This window comes from Schistocerca nitens, chromosome 3 (assembly GCF_023898315.1).
Source record: "Schistocerca nitens isolate TAMUIC-IGC-003100 chromosome 3, iqSchNite1.1, whole genome shotgun sequence".
Taxonomy (NCBI): domain Eukaryota; kingdom Metazoa; phylum Arthropoda; class Insecta; order Orthoptera; family Acrididae; genus Schistocerca; species Schistocerca nitens.
In genome coordinates, this window is record NC_064616.1 from 262,784,258 (window position 1) to 262,808,507 (window position 24,250).

The 24,250-nt window shown below is 39.6% G+C and overlaps 1 protein-coding gene across 1 annotated transcript in view; it reads right to left on the reverse strand.

The window, feature by feature from the left end:
• LOC126249172 (putative ammonium transporter 2) overlaps window positions 1-24,250 on the reverse strand; it is a 302,811-nt gene that overhangs the window by 35,733 nt on the left and 242,828 nt on the right. The gene's annotated exons all lie outside the window — the stretch shown is intronic.

The following is a 24,250-nucleotide window of genomic DNA, read 5'->3' on the forward strand; positions in this document are numbered from 1 at the left end:
CATAGGATACTACATTTTTTTTCATTTTTGGTAAGCGAGCAATTTTACATTTCTGAACTTTTATAGCAAGTTGCCAATCTCTGAACCACATTAAAATCTTATCCAAGATCTGACTGAATACTTATGCAGCTTCTTTCAGGCAGTAATTTATTACAGATAACTGCATCATCTGCAAAAAGCAAGATTTTACTATTGACATTGTCTGCAAGGTCATTAATATACAACATGAACAGCTAGGATCCCAACACACTTCCCGGGGGCACACCTGAAGTTACTTCTGCATCTGACAATGACTCTCCATTCAGGAGAACATGCTGTAACCTTCCTACCAATTAGTCCTCAATCCCATATGATCATGCTTTTGACAATAAGCATAGTTGGGGTACTGAGTCAAATGCTTTTTGGAAATCAAGAAATACTGCATCTACCTGGTTGCCTTGATACAAAGCTTTCAGTATGCCATGTGAGAAAAGTGTGAGTTGTGTTTCACATGATTGATGTTTTCAAAATCCATGCTGGTTGGCACTAAGGAGGTCATTCTGTTCAAGGTACCTCATTATGTTTGAGCTCAGAATATGTTCTAAGATTCTACAACAAATTGATGTCAAGGATACTGCATGGTAGTGTTGTGGATAACTTCTACTACCCTTTTTGTAGATGGTCATGACCTATGCCTTTTTCCAAGAACTGGGCACTGTTTTTTGTTTGAGGGATCTATGACAGATTATAGTTAGAAGATGGGATAACTCAGCTTCCAATTCAGTATAGAATCTGACAGGTACTCCATTGGGCTCTGGAGCTTTGTCAAGTTTTAACAATGTCAGCTGTTTCTCAACACCACTGATACTAAGACTTATTTCACTCATCTTTTCAGTGCTACAAGGATTAAATTGGGGCAATTCTCCTGGGTTTTCCTTTGTAAAGGGACATTTGGAAACAGAGGTAAGCATTTCAGTTTTTGCTTTGCAATCCTCAATTTCAGTTCCTGTCTCATTCATTAGGGACTGGACACTAACTTTGGTGCCACTAACAGTGTTTACATATGACCAGAATTTCTTTGGGTTCTGTGAAAGATCATTTGACAATAATCTGCTACAGTAGTCATTGAAGGCATCATGCAGTGGCCTCTTGACAGTCAAATGCTTTTAATTCAGCATCTCTCTATCGATTGCCCTAAGCTTTCTTTTACACCTATTATGCAGTAATCTCTGTTTCTTTAGAAGTTGTTTTACAGTTATTGTATACTATTATCTCCCATTATGATCTTTTCTACTGGGTACGTATCTATGCAGTGCATGATCAACTATTCTTTTAAACTTGAGCCAGAGTTCCACAAAATGCTCCTGCCCTGTGCTGAAAGTTTCAGGTTTCTCATTGACATATGAAACTATTGATTTTTTATCTAGTTTACTGAACATATATATCTTTCTACTTGGTTTAGTTGTTTGTTTATTTTTGTTCTTTGATAATCATTGTTGCCACAACCACATCATGGTCACTGATATCAGTTTTGATGTGGACATCCTCAGGGAGGTCAGATCTATTTGTTGCCATTAGATCTAATATATTTTCATCATGAGTGGGGTTCCTAAATATCTGTTCCAAATATATAAGTAAAGTTTCACAGGCTGTCATATCTCACCCAATACTAACAAAACTGTAATTTTCCTAGCTAATTGTTGAGTGATTAAAGTCACCACTGATGATTACAGTATGGTTGGGGAACTTATGTACAAGTGAACTGAGGTTTTCTTTAAAGTTTTTGGGTACATCAGAAGATGAGTCTGGTGGGTGACAGAGGGATCCTATTGTCATTTTATACCCACCCCTGGTACTGAGTCTTGCCCAAGCAGTCTAACATTCAGCTTCAATTTCTATCTTGGTGGATTTGTGTTTCTTGTTTACTACAACAAATACACCACCTCCATTTCCCATTTCCCTATCTTCCTAATTACACTGGTAATCTGGCTTGATGTTATCTTATTAAACTAAAAAAGGAATGCACTATGCATGCTGCATGTGGCATATTGTGACAGTGAACATTTATTTAGTTATTGAGCTCCAAACTTTGGGGCCAATGGTGTGCGTAGTGTATTTTTTTATAATATTCAGTTTCCAGTAGCTCTCTGAACATAATATCTGCTGAACTCAGCATCTGGATATAGATCTTCTTTTGAGTTTGTTAAATTTTATTTGAAAATAGCTTTATGTTCTCCGCTGCATTTGTTCATTATGTGGCAATGATTCTGTACCTTCTATTAACTGGGTGTCTTGCAGTAAAGTACCGTGTAAGTTACTGTTAAACTTTGATAATTTCAACAGACAGCAATATGCCATTTTACATCTGCCAGTTACACTACATCAACAGTGAAAACAAAGGTAACTTCAGACCAGTTGTATAACTTTATGAAATGGCAATGTTCCTTTACAGGACACAGATATAGCACTGTCAACAAGCATTTTGTGGAACCAGACATTTTAGGGATAACATGAATGTTTTTTGATATACCTTCCTTTATCCATGGCTGCTGCTAGGAACACAATTAATGGAATCCTTAAGCAGAGGTTTCATTACATCAGTGCCTACATGGCTATATGCCAAATGTACACAGACACATCTGACTACCTCATAGTTCAGTACAACAGTACAACATACACTACCCCAAGGATCAGCAACTGTGTCTGTGTCACCCAGGTAGGAACTAATACTGAGTACTCGACATATAAATATCTACATATCTTTATATGCTAGTTCCATATAGGAGGCATTGTCGTATCAAGATAGTAATTTGATATAATAACTCTACATAGTAAATGTTACAGTATTGTCACAGTGTCATAAACATGTAATACAGAGCATAGACCATATATCTTAATATCAATTTATCTTGTATTGCTAACTCAGTTCATCTACTTGAGTTTATTATACGTACAATTACTTCAAAAATTATAGTAACAAACATGCTTTAGTTCAGAGGTGCAGGTTGAAAATCAATACCAATAAATAAGTAACCAAAATTAATAAATAAATTACATCAGTGCCACTTAAAGGCACTGAATGTCCATTTGTCATGCTATTAGAGAAAGCCAATAATGGGAGATGTGGCTAAAGCACCCTGTGAGTGGTTTAATATATGAACTGCAATATGTGTTAAAACATGTATCTGTACAGGGGCGCCAACTTTTAAAAAATATTGGGGGGTGGGGCATACTGGGGGTCTTGCCCCAGGAAATTTTCTAAATTTTAGATGAAAAGTAGTGAATTATAAAATTTTCTTTAAGCAGTTTAGAGTCATATGATCAACATTAAAACCCACAAAACTGGACTCTCAATAACTCGACACTCTAGGAAACTCGACAACTCTGACACATCTTTTGGCTTTGAAAAAAGAAACAAAACATTAACATGCAAGCTAATTTAATTTACAGTAATACTCATGCTTATAGACTATTACAGATCAGTGAATATATAGCTGTGAAAAGACTGAAATTATATTTAAATAAATCATAAACTATCCTTAAAAGAAAAAAAAACATAAAATATTTCTGTCACACAGTAACAGCACTTTGATTAATAAGTGAAATAGCTAATTTAAGCTTACTTTGAATAAGGCTCAGGGTTCATTAAATAAAAACAGTATCTCAAAGTTAATGCTTTAATACAGCTAATAAAATTAATACAGTATGCCTAATATTTTCAATCAAAAAGTATGTAAATAGCGGGTTTTAATTGGGTTTTAAACCCTAAAAATATTTAAGTATTTGAAAATAACTAATATAGTACTATAGTAATACAGTACTAAACTGTACTAATATTTTGAAACTGAAAATTTAACATTATGTATGTATTTAATTCTCTATTTTATAAAGACTTTTAATATTGCTCTAAATGCCATTATTAGGGCTAGAGTGTCTTTAGAAAGGTGCAAATGTCGACTGTATGACTGGATTATTGAATATGAAGTCTTTGATGACTGGTTAGATACACAATCCATCCAAAACATCTTGGTGGGCATGCAGAACAGCCAAGTTGTTTAATTGCATCTGTCCCATTATTGATTGGAGATATGACTTCAGACAACTAAGGGTGCTAAATGACCATTCTGCTGTTGCTGTCATGATTGGAACTACTTGGAGAAGCTTAATGCACTTCACTACTTCGCATAACATTTCTCCAACTGCAGGCTCTTGTGTAATGTACTTTCTTACATCACACATGTTTTTTAAGATGAGTTGTTTTTTATTAGTGATATCGGCTAACATATTAGAGCATAAGCACAGTCTCTCAATGTCTAGGTCATTTTTAAAAAACCCAATTGATTTTTCCAAATATACTTTGTTTCTGAGGAAGCGAAGGATCATCAACTTGTGAAGATTTTTCTTTTAAATAAAATTCCCAAAAGTGTTCAGAACTATCATGCATTCTATTCAATCTACTAATCAAGGCCTCATATATTTTTTCAGATCAGCAACACTTAGATGAGGCCATTGAATTTTTTCAGTGAAATCCTCTACTGGGTTCATTGGATGGCAATAAAGACATAAAAAGAAATAAGTCTTGAATTGTAACATTGACTCAAGGTAGCCTGCACATTTGTAACCTGCCTCTGTTTTTTCCTCTGCAGAAAATGTTTCAGAAAGCTCTAGAAGTTCTTCAAAGTTTTTCAGTATTCTCAAGATACTGTAAGCTTGCATAGTCCATTGAGTCAGGCAAAGGGGTTGTAGGTCAGCTTGGTCATTGGCACTCTCACAGTGTATGCTTCTGAAAAGCCCTTACAGTGTTTATTAAGTCCTTGGCTAAAGCCATAAGCCTCATAGACGTAAGATGGCAGAGATTGTCTACAACTGCCAAGTTTAAACTGTGAGCATTGCAGTGCACATAATTTGCTTTTGGTTGTATATCCAAAACTAATTTTTTTAGTCCTTTGAACTTGCATCTCATATTCGAGGCACCATCATAACACTGTCCTCTTTTCATTGACAAATCAAGACAAGCCAAAACGTCTTTTTAAAGTACTAAACAGAATTTGTGATTCAGTGTTGGGGGTCTTGTGTAAACCAATAAAGTCTTTGTTGATGTTTAAGGAATCATTAACAGTACGAATACAAAATGACACTTGTTTGTGAATTGAAGAATCACTTGTTTCATCAAACATAATAGAATAATGTTCAGTCTTCTTGATTGAAGCCAATACATTTCTCAACACAGACTTTCCTAGTAGACCAATGATCTCACTTTTAATATTGTGGGGCATCCACTTATACCCTGAATGCCCTAATCAATCTTTAAACTCAGGTATTTCATTCTTTTGGAGTTCCAAAAATTGGAAAAAAAAATTAGTTTACATCTTCATGGCCTCTAATTGCTACTCCTTGTTGTCATAGAAACTGCATGGGTAGTAAACATTGTCTCAAGAGCTAAACAGCCTTTCTTCATATCACTATCTAACTATTCATTCAATTGGGAGGCCACACTTTGGTTAGTGATAGAATTTAGTTTTAGAACACTGTATTTTCATAAAGACAGAATTTTTCCAAAGCCTTTTTCCAGTTACAAAACCCTACATAAGTAAATGCATCTTCTTATTTTGAAGAAAACTGTAATAGATTATTAGCATCTGTCTCTTTGTAGGTTTTGCAAAAAACTTTTTTGGTATATGCTTCATATTCTGGCCATGTATATTTGATCAACCAAGACTTCTGAAATGATCTTTCCTTACTAGATTGTCCAGGTTTCGGCTGTGAATGGTTCCCACTTGAAGATGACGAATCAATTGACGACATAATAATTGTTGGAGGATGACTTGCAGTATCATCAACTTCCAAGCACATCTTTTTGGTAACAAATTTATCGATTGCAAACTTAATTCACAATACACTACGAGACTAAAGTAAACAAATAAAATATAGTCAAATAAAATAGTCCACTAGACACTAAAGGTGGGAAACTAAACACGTCTGCAGCATGCACTGAATGAAACTATCCACACTGAATGACTGCCACAGCAGGGTGGGCTTTATATATCAGCAGTGTCATAATGTCTCTAAGCGTCAAGGCGATGCAAGGTGGAGGGTTCCAGGTGTTTCTGCTCCAGTCCTTTTGATGTCACTGCGGCCGCAGTGCTGGCCTGCCAACGCCAGACTTTACCTGAAGGTTTCCGCACCAGGACAAATTCTAAGTGTGCCTGCATCACCGTTAATGCTGTCATGATTCACACCACTCATTTTCAGTTAACCCGTTTACTACCATAATAATTGTTTGTTTTAACTCATTACTGAATGTATTTTAAAAGGTAACTATCGTCAAACAAGGAAACTAAAAAATTCCAAGATAATTTTGTGATTTTACAAAGCATAAGACAACTAATAATTTTCGTAAATTATTGTGTGTGTGGGGGGGGGGTGGGGGTGGGGGTGGGGGGTGGGGAGGGGGCTCTGCCCCCCTAAACGAATTTTTGAGGTGGCTCAGGTCCCCTCAGACCCCATGGAATCAGCGCCTGTGTATCTGTAAGAGCATGTAGAGATAATTTGAGACAACTGTAGAAAAACTGTGTAGATGGAAAATATTAAGGTGAAGTAGAATGAGATTTTCACTCTGCATTGTAGTGTGCGCTGATATGAAACTTCCTGGCAGATTAAAACTGTGTGCCAGACCAAGACCCGAACTCAGGACCTTTGCCTTTTGTGGGCAAGTGCTCTACCAACTGAGCTACCCAAGCACGACTCACTCCCCGTCCTCACAGCTTTACTTCTGTCAGTACCTCGTCTCCCACCTTCCAAACTTAACAGGAGCTCTCCTGCAGACCTTGCAGAAGTAGCACTCCTGAAAGAAAGGATATTGTGGAGACATGGCCTAGCCACAGCCTGGGGGATGTTTCCAGTATGAGATTTTCACTCTGCAGCAGAGTGTGTGCTGATATGAAACTTCCTGGTGGATTAAAACTGTGTGCTGGACCGAGACTCGAACTCAGGACCTTTTCCCCGAGTTCAAGTCTCTGTGTGGCACACAGTTTTAATCTGCCAGGAAGTTTCAATGTAGAGTAGGATTATCTGGTGCAGTTAGTATGTGAACTTGAGTCATAATGCCATGAAGCCCCATAAACATTGAGATTTTTTTACATATTATGAAAAAGGGAGTGAAGACATATGCACAGTTGGAGTAACTGAAAAGAATTACATTGTTACATTGTTATTAGGATGGAAAGGGTTCAGCAGCATATGGGTTGTGACTAGTAAGCATAAAGATAGACAACTTTGTGCAAGTAAGGTATCACAGATGATGACATGAAAATGACAACTGTCTCTGAGAGTTTTATGTGGGGATTGGAGGTTAGAAAGTGCAATGTTATTACTATCATTCACAAAGATTTGGACAGAAAAAAGATACATCCCTGGTCTTTTGCTGCAACAACTGCCTGATGTAACACAGATGGAACTGCTGGAGATGTCCTCGCCATATGTGAATAACATTTGTCACTTCTGCAAACTGCCATCACTGGAAAGCAAGCCTGATGCTACCAGCTCAAACAGGAGGCCAGACAATAATCAATGAAATTTTCACCCCTGCACTCCATCTAACCTCCTGGCTGCACCCAGCTGACTTTCCCTCTCTCTACTTGATCCCTGTATGCTCCCACAAGCAGCACTTTACCATACCTCACCCCTACCCTGCTAACTCCTCCCTTCCTCACCCCAGCTTCCTCCTTACTCCAACCATCTGGTTGCCTCTCCCATCATCCACTGCTGCATGCACTGTGTGTGTGTCTATTTTTGATGAAGGCCTTGCTGGCCTAAAGCTCAGTTGCTGACACTCTTTTTGCTCTGCCTACCTGGATTTCAGCATTTCTGGTATACGGTGAGTAGCAACTATCCTCTTCATAATACTGTTACATTCAGTCCTGGATTTTCCATTGTTTTATTCTTGAACATTCACAGTTCTCCGTGGTGCTGGTACTCAAAAGAATTCTTTCTCTTCCCCAATCTCAGTGTGATTTTGAAAGGGAGGTGCTTGAGACACACAAACAAGTGTGAATCAGTGTCCTGATTTATTACAAAAGAAGTCTTTGCAGACCAGTTCCAGGAATATTACTTTCAGCGTGAATGAAAGTGTTTTGTTTGTATTTTGTGCTTTTTTAGTTTTAAGATATCATTCCTCAAACATTTTGGACATGCCTTGCAAAGTTGGCAATACTTTCAAGAACTATTTAAATGATAAAATGCAGTGATAGACTTGAGGTCACTGAACAAAGAAAGATTAAAATTATACAGTAGGTGAAGAAGTCAACTATACTAAGCCTAGGGTGATGGCATCAGAAAATCCTGAAATTATGGTGATTGTAACAGAAAATTCTGAATTAGAATTACTTCTGGCTTGTTGACAAAGAAGCATAACATGCTAAGGAAGGTTAGGAACAGAAGGATGTAACACAAGTTTCTGTGGGAAACAGACAAAGAAATACATACCAATAGGAGTTCATATGGTAAATCTTGTCAATAAATACAGTGCTTGTCAGTACCTGTTGTGGTGAACTATATCAAAGCAGAAGTTTGTAAGCACAGATGAGCATGTGAAACACAAACTAAAGAGATACTTAATATCCTAAAATTAGAAAGCAACAGTATTGTTACACAATAATTCCATATAGCTGTCCAAATCACCAAACACTCACATATATGTGGACTACCCAGAAATTAGGTTTCATTAGGCGATTAATAAGATGGTGGAATATCAAAAGAAAACTGATTACAAAAATTTTAAATATTCACTATGCATTCTATTTACATATAATTTGCATTTAGATTTGTGCACTAGAGTAATGAATGAGACACTCAAAATTAGTGCTGTAGGTGGTGAATAGCCCACCCGGTTGGCTGTGCGGGTAACACACGGCTTTCTGGGCAGGAAGGAGTGCCTGGTCCCCGGCACGAATCTGCCTGGTGGACTTGTGTCGAGGTCTTGTGAGCCAGCCAGACTGTGTATGGTTTTTAGGTGGTTTTCCATTTGCCATGGCGAATGCGGGCTGGTTCCCCTTATTCCGCCTCAGCTATGCAAACAAGTTCTCCACGTATGCATACACCACCTGTACCACGCAAACATAGGGGCTACACTCGTCTGGTGTGAGACGTTCCCTGTGGGGAGGGGGGGGGGGGGATCCACCGGGGGCCGAACTGCACAATAACCCTGGGTATGGTGTGGGGCGGTGGAGGGGTGAAGTGGACTGTGGTAGTCATCGTGGGGTTGTGGACCACTGCGGCTGTAGCGGGGACGGAGCCTCTCCATCGTATCTAGGTCCCAGGTTAACATACAACACATACAATGTGGTGAATAGCCAGTTAATTTGAAATCTGATCTATAATACACTGATTAATGCCAAAATTCAAAAATATGTTGACGTTCACCTGAAAATTTGTGCTGTGTATGGATCAAATGTGATGAGTGGAAATCTTCTACATTAATGAAGTAATTTATTTAAGAGTGAAAGGTGTAACATTAGTCTTGAAAGAAATGTGTCTTTGGTTGGCTCTTTTTGACTTCCATTTTATTTTTATCATGTTTACTATGACAGTTTAGCTGTGTAGCCATTCACAAGCAAAATATTTAACCAGCTAACTACACATATTTTGGGTTACACTCAACTACTTTCATGGGCAGTCCATGCCTGGCTGGACATGAGAACTGTAGCCATAACATTCAGCTAAGTGCAAAGATGAGCACACAGCCAAGTTATTTTCTATCATGAGGGAGCAAAATCTGAGTGCTCCTTCACACTAGTAAAGGCCTAGGATGTGTGCTACTGTTTGTATTGAACCAAATATCATGGCTACAGCTCAAGTCTGGCCAACCACAGACTGCCCATGAAATTATATGATTATAATCCAAAACATATGCAGTCTGCAGGTGACCACACACCAGTATTTGAATTATAGGGAATTTTCATTATTAATATAAAACTTTACTATTTACATTTTCACCTTCAGTACTCACATATACATTATTTGCAGGCTGCATGCTAGACTGAACTGTCACCTCTGCAGAGGATATTTTCTCTCATAAAATATGCTGACTGACAAGTCTCCATATGTTATCAGAACAGCAAATAGGAGCTTGGGAGAGGAATCATGTATTGGTCATAAGGCATGGCCAGAGTATGCGGCCACGTTGAGATGCAGTCTCTGGCTCTGGCTTGCAGCTAAGCATTATGTCTAGCCACTCCTCTCCATCATACATGCTTTTGAACCTTGTTCCACTGCAAAACATTATCTCCCATGACCACCCTAATTGATTAGTCATCTGGTTTTCTACTCCAGATCATTACCAACTGAATACTGACATTTCAGAATGTAATGAGATGTCCTTAAATGTGCCTGTAGCTCAAAAAGGCAACTTCCTTTGGATTTACTTCTGACGCTGGCACAAACTGTTGTCAGAAGTGGGATGCCATATCTTTAAGTCTATATGCGAGGCCGAAATTCACATTTTAATCAACATAAATTAGTTGTGAAAGCTAGCTGGGGACAGTAAGGGCTGGAGTTCTGTTCTGTATGCTGCTGCCTGCATCCATCACTACTGGGCACTAGGTGCTCACTGAGGCAGGCATACTCCAATGCCAGTTAAGTATGTAATGGCCATTTTGTGCCAAATTTGCACTTAAATTATCTTAAAAAGTGCAAGTGTTTGACTGGGTTACCTAGATGCAGAAGAAATCATATCAATGATATCATCATCCTTACCAGTGCCAACCCACAATCCCCTTTTTCCTCCCCCCCCCTCCCCCCCCCCCCCAACACACACACACAAAAAAAAAAAAAAAGCTGTATCTGTGAGTTTTAAGCTACTCAGACCTCTGCACTTATATACATATTTTCAACCCCAGCGAAATTATCTACTAAAAGGAATTCCCCCAACAGAAACTCTGCATTCATATTCCGACATGCGAAAGTTTGTATGCTGGTGAATTATACAATTTCTGCTGTTGATCAACACTATTCTCACTGCTTCTGTAAGCTACTGGCATTCTGAGCAAGTCAATTAAATGGTTATGGAGCGCTCCTCAATTACAAGCAGCTTTCACGCTGAGTTAAGTAAAAGGGATTGCAGCAGCCCCTAACTGAAGATTCTCGTACTTGTTAGCAACCCGATCGTGTGCTCTTTTTTTTTTTTTTTTCTGTTATAGAATTCAACGTCTGCGTCATCTAAATAAGAATCTGTTATAAAGATCCCGCTTTGAAACTCCCTTATTCTAATTTTGTCATTGAACTGGCAGGGGGCGGAGTACCATCTGGTATACATTCAACGCTCATAACCATTTAATATTGTCAAATGCAAATACTGTAGAGTTTCCTGGAGGTAAGTAACCTAGCTGTATCAGCTTCTATCAGTGGATATAACAGTAAATAATGAGATGCAGTGTAATAAAAGTTTCATTGTTATCCATAGGCATGAATGAGATTTTAGATGTTGTTGATGAGATGGAGGATGAAGAGGAGGAGGATCATGAGGAGAACGAGGAAATGGAAGCGGCTAAGACAATACAGAGTGAGTTGGCCTACCGGATCTTGTTTACCGACTCAGCGCTATCCTTATTTGACGTTTGATGCATATCCAGCAGTCTATCGCTGAACTACGTGGGTTTAAACGACTCTTATGCTATCTCATAAGTTCGAGACACTTATTTAAAAAATCAAGACTTAAAGTAACGTCAGATGTAGCCTGTTCGCTTGAAGGTCGGAGCTTATTAGAAAAGCTACACTGCCTTTTTACAATCTACTCGATTCTCCCATGTCAACTCAACCTCGGAAGTGGATAGTGACATTAGGTTTGAGCCATGTTTAATTCAAAGCTGTTATGAAATTACGATTCTAGAGAAGTTCTCTTTTAGAAAGCTTGAATGACCATTCCTCTAGTGAACATTAGTACTCATTATAGCTGATTATAAAAGTACCGTACCAGAGCTGCTTCATTATTTGTAAACTTCTAAATAATTAATCCAGTGATATGTGAATGACTGTAGGCACAATAACATGTGTCAGGATTTACTATATTTCTTAGCACCTATCCGATACTCGATGTGTTGAGTTGCTCTCCTATTTTGCTGGCTTGACTATTCCTTTAAAGGTAATGGTAATTTTCTGACAGTGTTGTGATTTAGTGGATAGTTATTACACGTGAAGTCAATTCCCTGTGATGTACCAGATGTGAATTGCGAGTGTGATGGTGTTGATGAATGTGGGTTATCTGCCGTGGTATTGGATATGTTACCAATCTAACCATACGAGGTGTGGCTAGAAAAAAACCGGACTAGTACTGGTGAAACAATAAAACGAATGCAATAAGGCTGAAAGTCACGTGGCCTGTCACGTGACTCTCGCTCCGCCTACTGCTCGAGTTTCATTTGCCTCCTGCACTCAGTCTGCCCGTGGCGTCTGTTTTAAGTAGTTGACGTTTTGTCTGTGCATCGGAAAATGTTGAGTGCACAGAAAGAACAGCGTGTTAACATCAAATTTTGTTTCAAACTAGGAAAATCTGCAAGTGAAACGTTTGTAATGTTACAACAAGTGTACGGCGATGATTGTTTATCGCGAACACAAGTGTTTGAGTGGTTTAAACGATTTAAAGATGGCCGCGAAGACACCAGTGATGACACTCGCACTGGCAGACCATTGTCAGCAAAAACTGATGCAAAAATTGAAAAAATCGGTAAACTTGTTCGACAAGATCGCCGTTTAACAATCTGCTGACAATGGTCTGCCAGTGCGAGTGTCATCACTGGTGTCTTCGCGGCCATCTTTAAATCGTTTAAACCACTCAAACACTTGTGTTCGCGATAAACAATCATCGCCGTACACTTGTTGTAACATTACAAACGTTTCACTTGCAGATTTTCCTAGTTTGAAACAAAATTTGATGTTAACACGCTGTTCTTTCTGTACACTCAACATTTTCCGATGCACAGACAAAACGTCAACTACTTAAAACAGACGCCACGGGCAGACTGAGTGCAGGAGGCAGATGAAACTCGAGCAGTAGGAGGAGCGAGAGTCACGTGACAGGCCACGCGACTTTCAGCCTTATTGCATTCGTTTTATTGTTTCACCAGTACTAGTCCGGTTTTTTTCTAGCCACACCTCGTATGTATAGGACCTGAATTGGCGTAATATATCTGTGTAATGCGAATGCAATGCGGGTGTTTAACTTCGTGGCTGAATACTTATTAGGTGAAACTATATTACGTTGAACAGCAGTCAGTTCTTTGCTTTTAATACACACATAAAAAAAAAAGTTTTGCATCACCTCAGTTCCGAGAGAACCTGTACAGAAAACTGGAATAGAGATCAACATAAACATCATTTCCGCCCCTCTTATTGCTCATGAGAACCACACATTGCATGTTGTACCACCATACAGCGAGACCTCAGAGGTGGTGGTCCAAATTGCTGTACACACCAGTACCTCTAATACCCAGTAGCACGTCCTCTTGCACTGATGCATGCCTGTATTCGTCGTGGCATATTATCCACAGGTTCAACAAGGCACTGATGCTCCAGATTGTCCCACTCCTCAACGGCGGTTCGGCATAGATCCCTCAGAGTGGTTGGTGGGTCACGTCGTCCATAAACAGTCCTTTTCAATCTATCCCAGGCATCATCCTGAAGGAAGTCATTCACAAGACGTGCGCGATGGGGGCGCGAATTGTCGTCCATGAAGACGAATGCCTCGCCAATATGCAGCCGATATGGTTGCACTATTGGTTGGAGGATGGCATTCACGTATTGTACAGCTATTACGGCGCCATCCATGACCATTAGCGGTGTACATCGGCCCCACAAAATGCCACCCCAAAACAGCAAGGAATCTCCACCTTGATCTACTCGCTGGACAGTGTGTCTAAGACGTTCGGCCTGAATGGGTTGCCTCCAAACTCGTCTCTGACGATTGTCTGGTTGAAAGCATATGTGACACTCATCGGCGAAGAGAACGTGATTCCAATCCTGAGTGGTCCATTCAGTATGTTTTTGGGCCCATATGTACCACGCTGCATGGTGTCGTGGTTGCAAAGATGGACCTCGCCAGGAACGTCGGGAGTGAAGGTGAGCATCATGCAGTCTGCTGCACACAGTGTGTGTCATAACACGACGTCCTGTGGCTGCACGAAAAGCATTATCCAACATGGTGGCGTTGCTGTCACTGTTCCTCCGAGCCATAATACGTAGATAGCGTTCATTCACTGCAGTAGTAGCCCTTGGGCGGTATGAGCGAGGCATGTCATCGACATTTCCTATCTCTCTTTATCTCCTCCATGTTCGAACAACATCACTTTGGTTCACTCCGAGATGCCTGGACACTTACCTTGTTGAGAGCTCATCCTGGCACAAAGTAAAAATGCGGTCGCAATCAAACCGCAGTATTGACTGTCTAGGCATCGTTGAACTACAGACAACATGAGCCGTGTACCTCCTTCCTGGTGGAATGATTGGAACTGATCGTCTGTCGGACCCCCTCCATCTACTAGGCGCTGCTCATACATGGCTGTTTACATCTTTGGGCGGGTTTAGTGACATCTCTGAACAGTCAAAGGGCCTGCGTGATAAAATATCCACAGTCAAGGTCTGATTTCAGGATGTTGATGTTGTTCAAAAATGGCTCTGAGCACTATGGGACTCAACTGCTGAGGTCATTAGTCCCCTAGAACTCAGAACTAGTTAAACCTAACTAACCTAAGGACATCACAAACATCCATGCCCGAGGCAGGATTCGAACCTGTGACCGTAGCGGTCTTGCGGTTCCAGACTGCAGCGCCTTTAACCGCATGGCCACTTCGGCCGGCTGTTGATGTTGTGGTTTGTGAATGTTTATCTGTTGTTAAACACGTATATTACTCTACAGCTCACAAACCAAAAATTAAGATTTTGGAATGCTGTCTGCTGCCATTGTTGGAGTAGCTATGAACATAATGTCATAATTTCTTGCCTCAGCGTAGGGGTGAAAGGGATCCTCCTAAAGTTCCTAGGAGTGTGTCTTTACCATAACCTGCTCCATCACCTCTGTAAATGTTTCTATCCCCGGAAAATTACCGGTCCTGCGAACTGTCTATGCTTTATCGTAGACTTGCTGAGAAACACAGATCTTCCATCAAGTGATCTGCTGTGTATGACTCTGAAGTATAGAGCTGCTGTGGCAACAGACCGCCTCGAAAGCTAATCGGCGTACAATCAGGGTCGGAGGTCTTTTTTTTATTAAGTGTCGCTACTCCGATGATTTACGCTCCTGAATTACTTATAGCAGCAGCAGTTGTTGATGCGAATTCTGGAATACTTTACCTCGTTTTCTGTGGTGAGAGATTTTCGGAAAACTGTATTTACTAACTCTGGTTTAGCGACAGTCGTTGGGGCCGTCACCATCGGTATCACACAGTGAAGGTGCTAGTGTACTTACGATCAGAATCTCTTTGGATTTTCTACCAGATTTCGAGATGGAATTTTGTTGCGGACGATGTTAAAAAGCATCCTGCACTCAAGTTCGTGCTAAGTTTCATGCATCAGTAGCACATCGCCGTCAGCTCTTTTTTCTTTCAATTCTCTGAATCTAATATATTTTTATTGTTGGTTCCGCAACAGTTTTCTGATCAATTTACGTTAATCCCATCCGTTATGATGTCTCCTATTTGATGTACTCACAAGGTTCAGTTTATGTGAAACTAGCGAGCTACATATACCGTGAATTCGCTGTCATACTCTTCCATCAGTGGTAGCAATGATTCTATTCCTATAACGTGATTTGTTAGAAATGTGGAATATGTCTTTACTATTAGAGAAGAGATCACACATGATGGGGAGTAGGTGCTCTGCAGCAGTATTCTCCTATTCAACAGCTATCATGATGTGTATGTCGTTGTGAGCATGAGGTGATTGTCTACTGTGGAACTGCATATCCAGCACCATCCCTGATAGATGTTCTTTCCCTGTCATTGTACTCCATCGTCAGATTACCACATATCTTGCTTTGCAGAACGGATAAGCCCTGTCTTCTGCATCATTTGCTGACTCATGAACGTCTAAAACTGATAGCTTACTAGGGGCTACATCTTTCATAGATCGGTGTGGTAACAGCAGACATCGTTTGACTGGTTTGAAGATGCTCCTCCCAGACAGCGAGCTACAACGGCCATCATAGTCTCTTATATAAATGAATTCCTCCTCTTCCAACCTGTAATATCACTAGAATAATCTAAATTTGCCTGTGCTCCGCTTATATAGTATGTTTTCACAATTCTTACCACAGGTTTCCAGTAGTAACAGAGGACCTGTATCTGAAGTTTGGGCCACTTTTAAATACTTCATTCACAGCACACACATCTGACATGTTTACTCCACAGCACATGGCTACATTATGGGGATAGGTATACTAGTTGTGATTTGTGGACATGATAAATGTCTGCTATCTGCTGTGACCCTAGATACATTAGGAAACCGACCATGGACACAGGGGTTGTGTCGAAGTGGTTTAATCTATGAATGTATTGTGAATTCTAAATATCCTCGATATCGTATTGGCTTAAGATAATTAAAACATTGAGATATGGATGTGATGTTTCTCATTTGAATCACTCGATATTTCTAAGATTGATGTTTGATGACACGTGCCACAAATTAGTGACTGATTTACAAGTACTACAGGTGGTGTGCAGTGAATTAATTGGATGACATATACATTGAAGTACAGCCGTTGTGACAGTGATGATTCTTTTACAAGTTCGGTAATGGCGAAACCAACACGTCATGATAGCTTCAAAGGGATTGCATACATGTCGTTATTCAGCCTCCAGGAAGTATATAAAACGTTTTCAGTACTATCCTCCATCTCAGCTCAATATCCTACAATGCCGATTCGATTTCTATTATTTACTTATTTTAATACTACCCATCCGATGCAGTCCAAATTGCACACCATTCACAGTGCTAGATTTGGCGAATGATGAGCATGGAATCGCAGCTGATAGCTCTGATCCAGTTTCTATATCGATCTGTATATACACTGTTCACTGTCATGATATTTATCTCCCTTAGATCTTCTACTCTACATATACCACCTCTCTCACACAGTAATTTTGAAGCATGTGTTCAGAATCGATGTGAGCAGTTCGTTATATACGAAAGCGAATGTAGAACATCCCAGTACATACACATAAATTTGAAATTTGAGGCTAAGTCGTCATTACGAGAGCTCATCGTCAAACGATAATCAGTTATATGTGTATTTCTGCAGGAAAAGGCTCTATAGAAGCTCTCAAGTTCGTGGGATTGGCCCCAGTTTCTCAGCCTGAGGGAGCATTCTGATCTCATAATCTTTTGATGGTTGACAGCATAACTCTTTAACTACCACTGATTTCCACCATTGCATTTTTAAGTGGTGTTAAACGATCCCTCACGTAAAGTGTACGTGTTTTGCGCTATACACAAGGCATTACAGTGGGTTCTCTCCATCATCCCATTTTACGAGTAGAAAAGATGTAACTATAAGTTACTCTCCACTAATGCACACACACACACACACAGAGCACCGCTCAAATTGGTGAGGCTCTCAGAAATCCATGCATCCGATGTGCTATGGTAAACAGAACCATGGTCATGAGGTCTGTTTGTCACCCATCTATGTTTATCCTCCTTGTAATGATGATGCAAAATCTGCATGAGTACCTTACTAAACTGATCTTGTTCTGATTCTAAGTCACTGGTATGAGCGACTACAAGTTGCTATGTTAAAGAGAGATTGTAGTGATCTAGCGTTACTCTGCTAGAATCATAACAGATTCCGTGGAATGATAGTCAATGCAGTTGTGTCCGGTGTTTGACTGTGTGTGTAATCCATAGAGCTAATTCAGGTTATTATCATTTGCAATGGATATGTCGCTACCGCAGTGGAGGAGCAGGAGGAGATTACGGATGTTGCAGAAGAAGAAGACAACGACATTGAAATTATTTTTGAATTAATTTATATACAATAAGGATGTGTTTATTAAAATAAAGAAGATGTATCACTCCCTCTGTGGATGGGTTTGTTATGTGTCCACTGTGCCTCAGAATTGTCGCAGATGATGCTGTTATGTGTAACGAAGTAGTCTGAACAAAGCTGTATATGAACACCCTCAGAATAATTTATGCTTTCCTGATACGGACTGGAGATATTGTTTGTCGAGCTGACCTATTAAAATTTCCGAATATGTAAACCTAAGATCGTTCGCAATTTATCTACTAAAGGTGAGTAATATTAGCTCGAATGGAACTGATAGTGATGTCTTTCTGTTTATAACTCCTAAAATTCGAATTATCTTATATTTTTTAGCTGGATGTGTATATGTTATGGAAGACTGTAGTTTTAATGGATTATTGGGTGACGCTAGCATGCAAAACCTCTATATCCTGCTTAAAAAAAGAAAGGCGGTCAGGACCCTTTGTAGTTTATGAAAAAAAGTATACCTATACTTTTAATCGAACACACAAAAAATGTGTACTGGTAGCTGAAATAATAATGGAATTCGGAGTTACTCAGCTGTATTACTGAAATCTTCTCATCTGCCTACGTTACTTGCTTTAGAGTCAAGAATGGGAGACTAGCTTCTTATGCACTCGCAACTATTGTTGATAGAAACATCGTCTTTCTGGAGGTGTTATGGTTCCACTACACTGTGCTAATGTCTGTAAGGTGGTAGCTACGATTGGTCTTCGAATAAATAATTATTTATCACGTAAATAATGTGTTTAGGATTACTGTGGTGTATTACGACAAAATACGGAATTTTGTCCGTAGTCTAAGACCCTTACCAGGTTGGTTTAATGATTACAGGCTACAATTATCACAAGAGCCAATTGCATAAAAGTCTAGTTTTCACTAACAATCCAATGCTTACATATATATAATTCAAAAGAAATATTAGACATAGAAATCTTTCGCTTCGTAAGGAGTGTATTAACAATGACTAACGACTCATTGCTAGGAAGTTGGTCAGCAGCCTTATACAAAACATTGGTTGATATAGATTTTTTTTTCTTCAAAGGAAACACTGGATGGCAACGGTGAGTAGTATGGGATAGTGGATAGTATGGGCCAGTTGGTATTTCAACTATTCACTACTAGGTAGCAGCACGGTACACAGTGTAATCTTTGCCGCTAGCGCCATTTCGACATGTGCAGAGACTTTGTTTGATTCCCAGCGCCGTATCGTCTGTGAGTGATTACTGTTTGTTTGTGCTCCTACAAGTTGTTGCCTCGAATGCTTTTTAACATCATCCTGAATCATTACAGGTAGGAATATACTTATGAAACTAGAGCTGTTATTTAGTTTACTCTAATCATATAGGACACTGACAATTGCATTTCGTTTGCTCTAACAATGTTTCGCTTAATACCATGTTTTCATATCAGTGTGAGTCGGACAGTATGGGTCATTTGAGTCACAGATTCAACAAAAGGACAAAAAGAGCTGGAAAAGATTTTTATGGGAGTTTTATGAAGAAACACCCGTATTTGACTTACAGGAAAAAAAATCAACTAGTCTGATGCTGTGTGTAGGGTTTGATAAGCCACAGGTTGAAAAGTTCTACAGCCAGTATGAAATTCTCTTAAAAAGCATTCCTTTCGTCCATCCCGGATTTTTTAATGCGGGCGAGATTGGTGTATCGTGTGTGCATGAAATTGACAAGGTGATTAAAGTGAAAGGCAAACGTCAAGCACGGAAAATTACTTCTGGAGTGAGGGTAGGTAATGTCCCACTTCTATTTTGCATGAGTGCAACCAGGCAATTTATTCCTCCGCTTTTTATTTTCCCAAGGAAACGAATGAATGACCACCTCATGGTTGGTGCTCCGAACGACAGCATTAGATTTCCAACTTCTAGTGGGTAGATAACATCTGAGGTTTTTCTTAAGCGGCTTCAACACTTTGTTTCTTTCACAAAGCCCTCAGGAGAAGATCATGTCTTACTGACTGTAGATGGCCATGCCAGTCACAAGGACTTAGATGTCATAATGTTTGCTCAGGAAAACCATGTCCATGTGTTAATGTTTCTCCCACACACTTCTCATAAGTTGCAGCCTCTCGATAGGACGTTCATGAAAACTTTCAAAAACTGCTACAACAGTGCTTGCAGTTTGTGGATGAGGGCTAATCCAGGGTCAAGAATTAATGAGTTTGATGTTTCAAATTTGGTAGCTGATGCCTACAAGCAAGTGTGTCGACTACATATTGCTGAAAATGGATTTATTGCACTGGCATTTACCATACAAACCCAGACATATATACTGATTTGGACGTTATGGGCAGTGATGTTACCAACATTATACAGGAACCTCTTCCTGAGGTGACCTCTGATGGGGCTGTGCTTTTACATCTAGGACACTGAAATCGATTTCACCATCAGCTCTGATAGCGCCCCCCCCCCCCCCCCTTCCCACCAGCTTGTTTCACAGGCAGAATCTACAATCACTTCCGGAGAGACCACTGCTTCTTCCAATGCACTACACTCAAGTGAACACACTGATTTTGCAAAATCAGACTATTTTACCTCCGGAAAAAGCACAACAGAAAAGGAGACAAACGAAATTTTCAAAACAAGTACAAACAATGATCAATAAGAAGAAGAAAAATGAAGAAATCAAAATTTCTCATAATGATGGTCCTACACCAAGCACATCTCGTGATGTTATAGATGTAAAATGTATGTGTGAAGGCTAGGTACATGAGCTCTGTTTGGACATTGACGACTCACTTTTTTACTTTTGTGATCTCTGTAAGCTAAATAAATCATAGGGCACATGAACTATAATATGTTACATATTCTGTATAGTACTAAGCAATAAAACTTTTATTCAAAACAATGTTTTTAATTTATGAACATAATCACATTGGTGTGGCCAGTAATACCCACCAATTTTTAAAATGCCCAAAATGCAAGGTTAATTCTAATTACATTTTTATTACTCAGAAAAAAGAAGTTGAAAATATGATTTTTTCGCTCATAATTGAGTTAAGGTACAAGTTGTTGCTCTTGTGGTCTTCAGTCCTGAGACAGGTTTGATGCAGCTCTCCATACTACTTTATCCTGTGCAAGCTGCCTCATTTCCTAGTATATACTGCAGTCTACATCCTTCTGAATCTGCTTAGTGTATTCATCTCTTGGTCTCCCTCTACGATTTTTACCCTCTACACTGCCCTCCAACACTAAACAGGTGTTCCTTTGTTGCCTCAGATCATGTCCTACCAACCGAACCCTACTTCTAGTCAAGTTGTGCCACAAACTCCTCTTCTCCCCAATTCTATTCAATACCTCCTCATTAGTTATGTGATCAACCCATCTAATCTTCAGCATTCTTCTGCAACACCACATTTCTAAAGCTTCTATTCTCTTCTTGTCCAAACTATTTATCATCCATGTTTCACTTCCATACATGGCTACACTCCATACAAATACTTTCAGCAACGACTTCCTGACACTTGAATCTAGACTCGATGTTAACAAATTTCTCTTCTTCAGAAACGCTTTCCTTGCCATTGCCAGTCGACATTTTATATCCTCTCTACTTCGAGCATCATCAGTTATTTTGCTCACCAAATAGCAAAACTCCTTTACTACTTTAAGTGTCTCAATTCCTAATCTAATTCCCTCAGCACCACCCGATTTAATTCGACTACATTCCATTATCCTCGTTTTGCTTTTGTTGATGTTCATTTTATACCCTCCTTTCAAGACACTGTCCATTCCGTTCAACTGCTCTTCCAAGTCCTCTGCTGTCTCTGACAGAATTACAATGTCATTGGCGAACCTCAAAGTTTTTATTTCTTCTCCATGGATTTTAATACCTACTCCGAATTTTTCTTTTGTTTCCTTTACTGCTTGCTGAATATACAGATTGAATAACATTGGAGAGAGGCTAAAACCCTGTCTCACTCCCTTCCCAACCACTGCTTCCCTTTCGTGCCCCTCGTCTCTTATAACTGCCATCTGGTTTATGTACAAATTGTAAATAGCCTTTCGCTTCCTGTATTTTATCCCTACCACCTTCAGAATTTGAAAGAGAGTATTCCAGTCAACATTGTCAAAAGCTTTCTCTAAGTCTTCAAATGCTATAAACGTAGGTTTGCCTTTTCTTAATCTACCTTCAAAGATAAGTCGTAGAGTCAGTATTGCCTCACGTGTTCCAATATTTCTATGAAATCCAAACTAATCTTCCCTGAGGTCGGCTTCTACCAGTTTTTCCATTCGTCTGTAAAGAATTCGCATTAGTATTTTGCAGCAGTGACTTATTAAACTGATAGTTCGGTAATTTTCACATCTGTCAACACCTGCTTTCTTTGGGATTGGAATTGTTATATTCTTCTTGAAGTCTGAGGGTATTTCGCCTGTCTCACACATTTTGCTCACCAGATGGTAGAATTTTGTCAGGGCTGGCTCTCCCAAGGCTGTCATTAGTTCTAATGGAATGTTGTCTACACCCGGGGCCTTGTTTCGACTTAGGTCTTTCGGTGCTCTGTCAAACTCTTCACGCAGTACCATATTTCCTATTTTATCTTCATCTACATCCTCTTCCATTTCCATAACATTGCCCTGAAGTACATCGCCCTTGTATAGACCCTCTATATACTCCTTCCACCTTTCTGCTGTCCCTTCTTTGCTTAGAACTGGGTTTCCATCTGAGCTCTTGATATTCATGCAAGTGGTTCTCTTTTCTCAAAAGGTCTCTTTAATTTTCCTGTAGGCTGTATCTATCTTACTCCTAGTGAGATATCCCACGCCCGGGTTCCTGGGTTCGATTCCCGGCGGGGTCAGGGATTTTCTCTGCCTCGTGATGGCTGGGTGTTGTGTGCTGTCCTTAGGTTAGTTAGGTTTAAGTAGTTCTAAGTTCTAGGGGACTTATGACCACAGCAGTTGAGTCCCATAGTGCTCAGAGCCATTTGAACCATTTTTGAACCTAGTGAGATAAGCCTCTACATCCTTACATTTGTCCTCCATCCATGCCTGCTTAGCCATGTTGCACTTCCTGTCGATCTCATTTTTGAGACGTTTGCATTCCTTTTTGCATGCTTCATTTACTGCATTTTTATATTTTCTTCTTTCATCATTTAAATTCAATATTTCTTCTATCACCCAAGGATTTCTACTAGCCCTCGTCTTTTTACCTACTTGATCCTCTGCTGCATTCACTACTTCATCCCTCAAAGCTACCCATTCTTCTTCTGCTGTATTTATTTCCCCCATTCATTTCAATTGTTCCCTTACGCTCTCCCTGAAACTCTGTACAACCTCTGGTTTAGTCAGTTTATCCAGGTCCCATCTCCTTAAATTCCCACCTTTTTGCAGTTTCTTCAGTTTTAATCTACAGTTCATAACCAATAGATTGTGGCCAGAGTCCACATCTGCCCAGGGAAATGTCTTAAAATTTAAAACCTGGTTCCTAAATCTCTGTGTTACCATTATATAATCTATCTGAAACCTTTTAGTATCTCCAGGCCTCTTCCATGTATACAATCTTCTTTTATGATTCTTGAACCATGTGCTAGCTATGATTAAGTTATGCCCTGTGCAAAATTCTACGAGGCGGCTTCCTCTTTCATTTCTTCCCACCAATTCGTATTCACCTACTACGTTTGCTTCTCTTCCTTTTCCTACTATCGAATTCCAGTCACCTATGACTATTAAATTTTCGTCTCCCTTCACTATCTGAATAATTTCTTTTATCTCATCATACATTTCTTCAATTTCTTCGTCATCTGCAGAGCTAGTTGGCATATAAACTTGTACTACTGTACTAGGCGTGGGTTTCGTGTCTATCTTGACTACAATAATGCGTTCACTATGCTGTTTGTAGTAGCTTACCCGCACTCCTATTTTTTTTATTCATTATTAAACCTACTCCTGCATTACCCCTATTTGATTTTGTATTTATAACCCAGTATTCACCTGACCAAAAGTCTTGTCCCTCCTCCCACCAAACTTCACTAATTCCCACTATATCTAGCTTCAACCTATTCATTTCCCTTTTTAAATTTTCTAACCTACCTGCCCAATTAAGGTATCTGACATTCCACATTTCTGTCCGTAGAACGCCAGTTTTCTTTCTCCTGATAACGACATCCTCCTGAGTAGTCTCCGCCCAGAGATCCGAATGGGGGACTATTTTACCTCCGGAATATTTTACCTAAGAGGACGCCATCCTCATCAAACCATACAGTAAAGCTGCATGCCCCCAGGAAAAATTA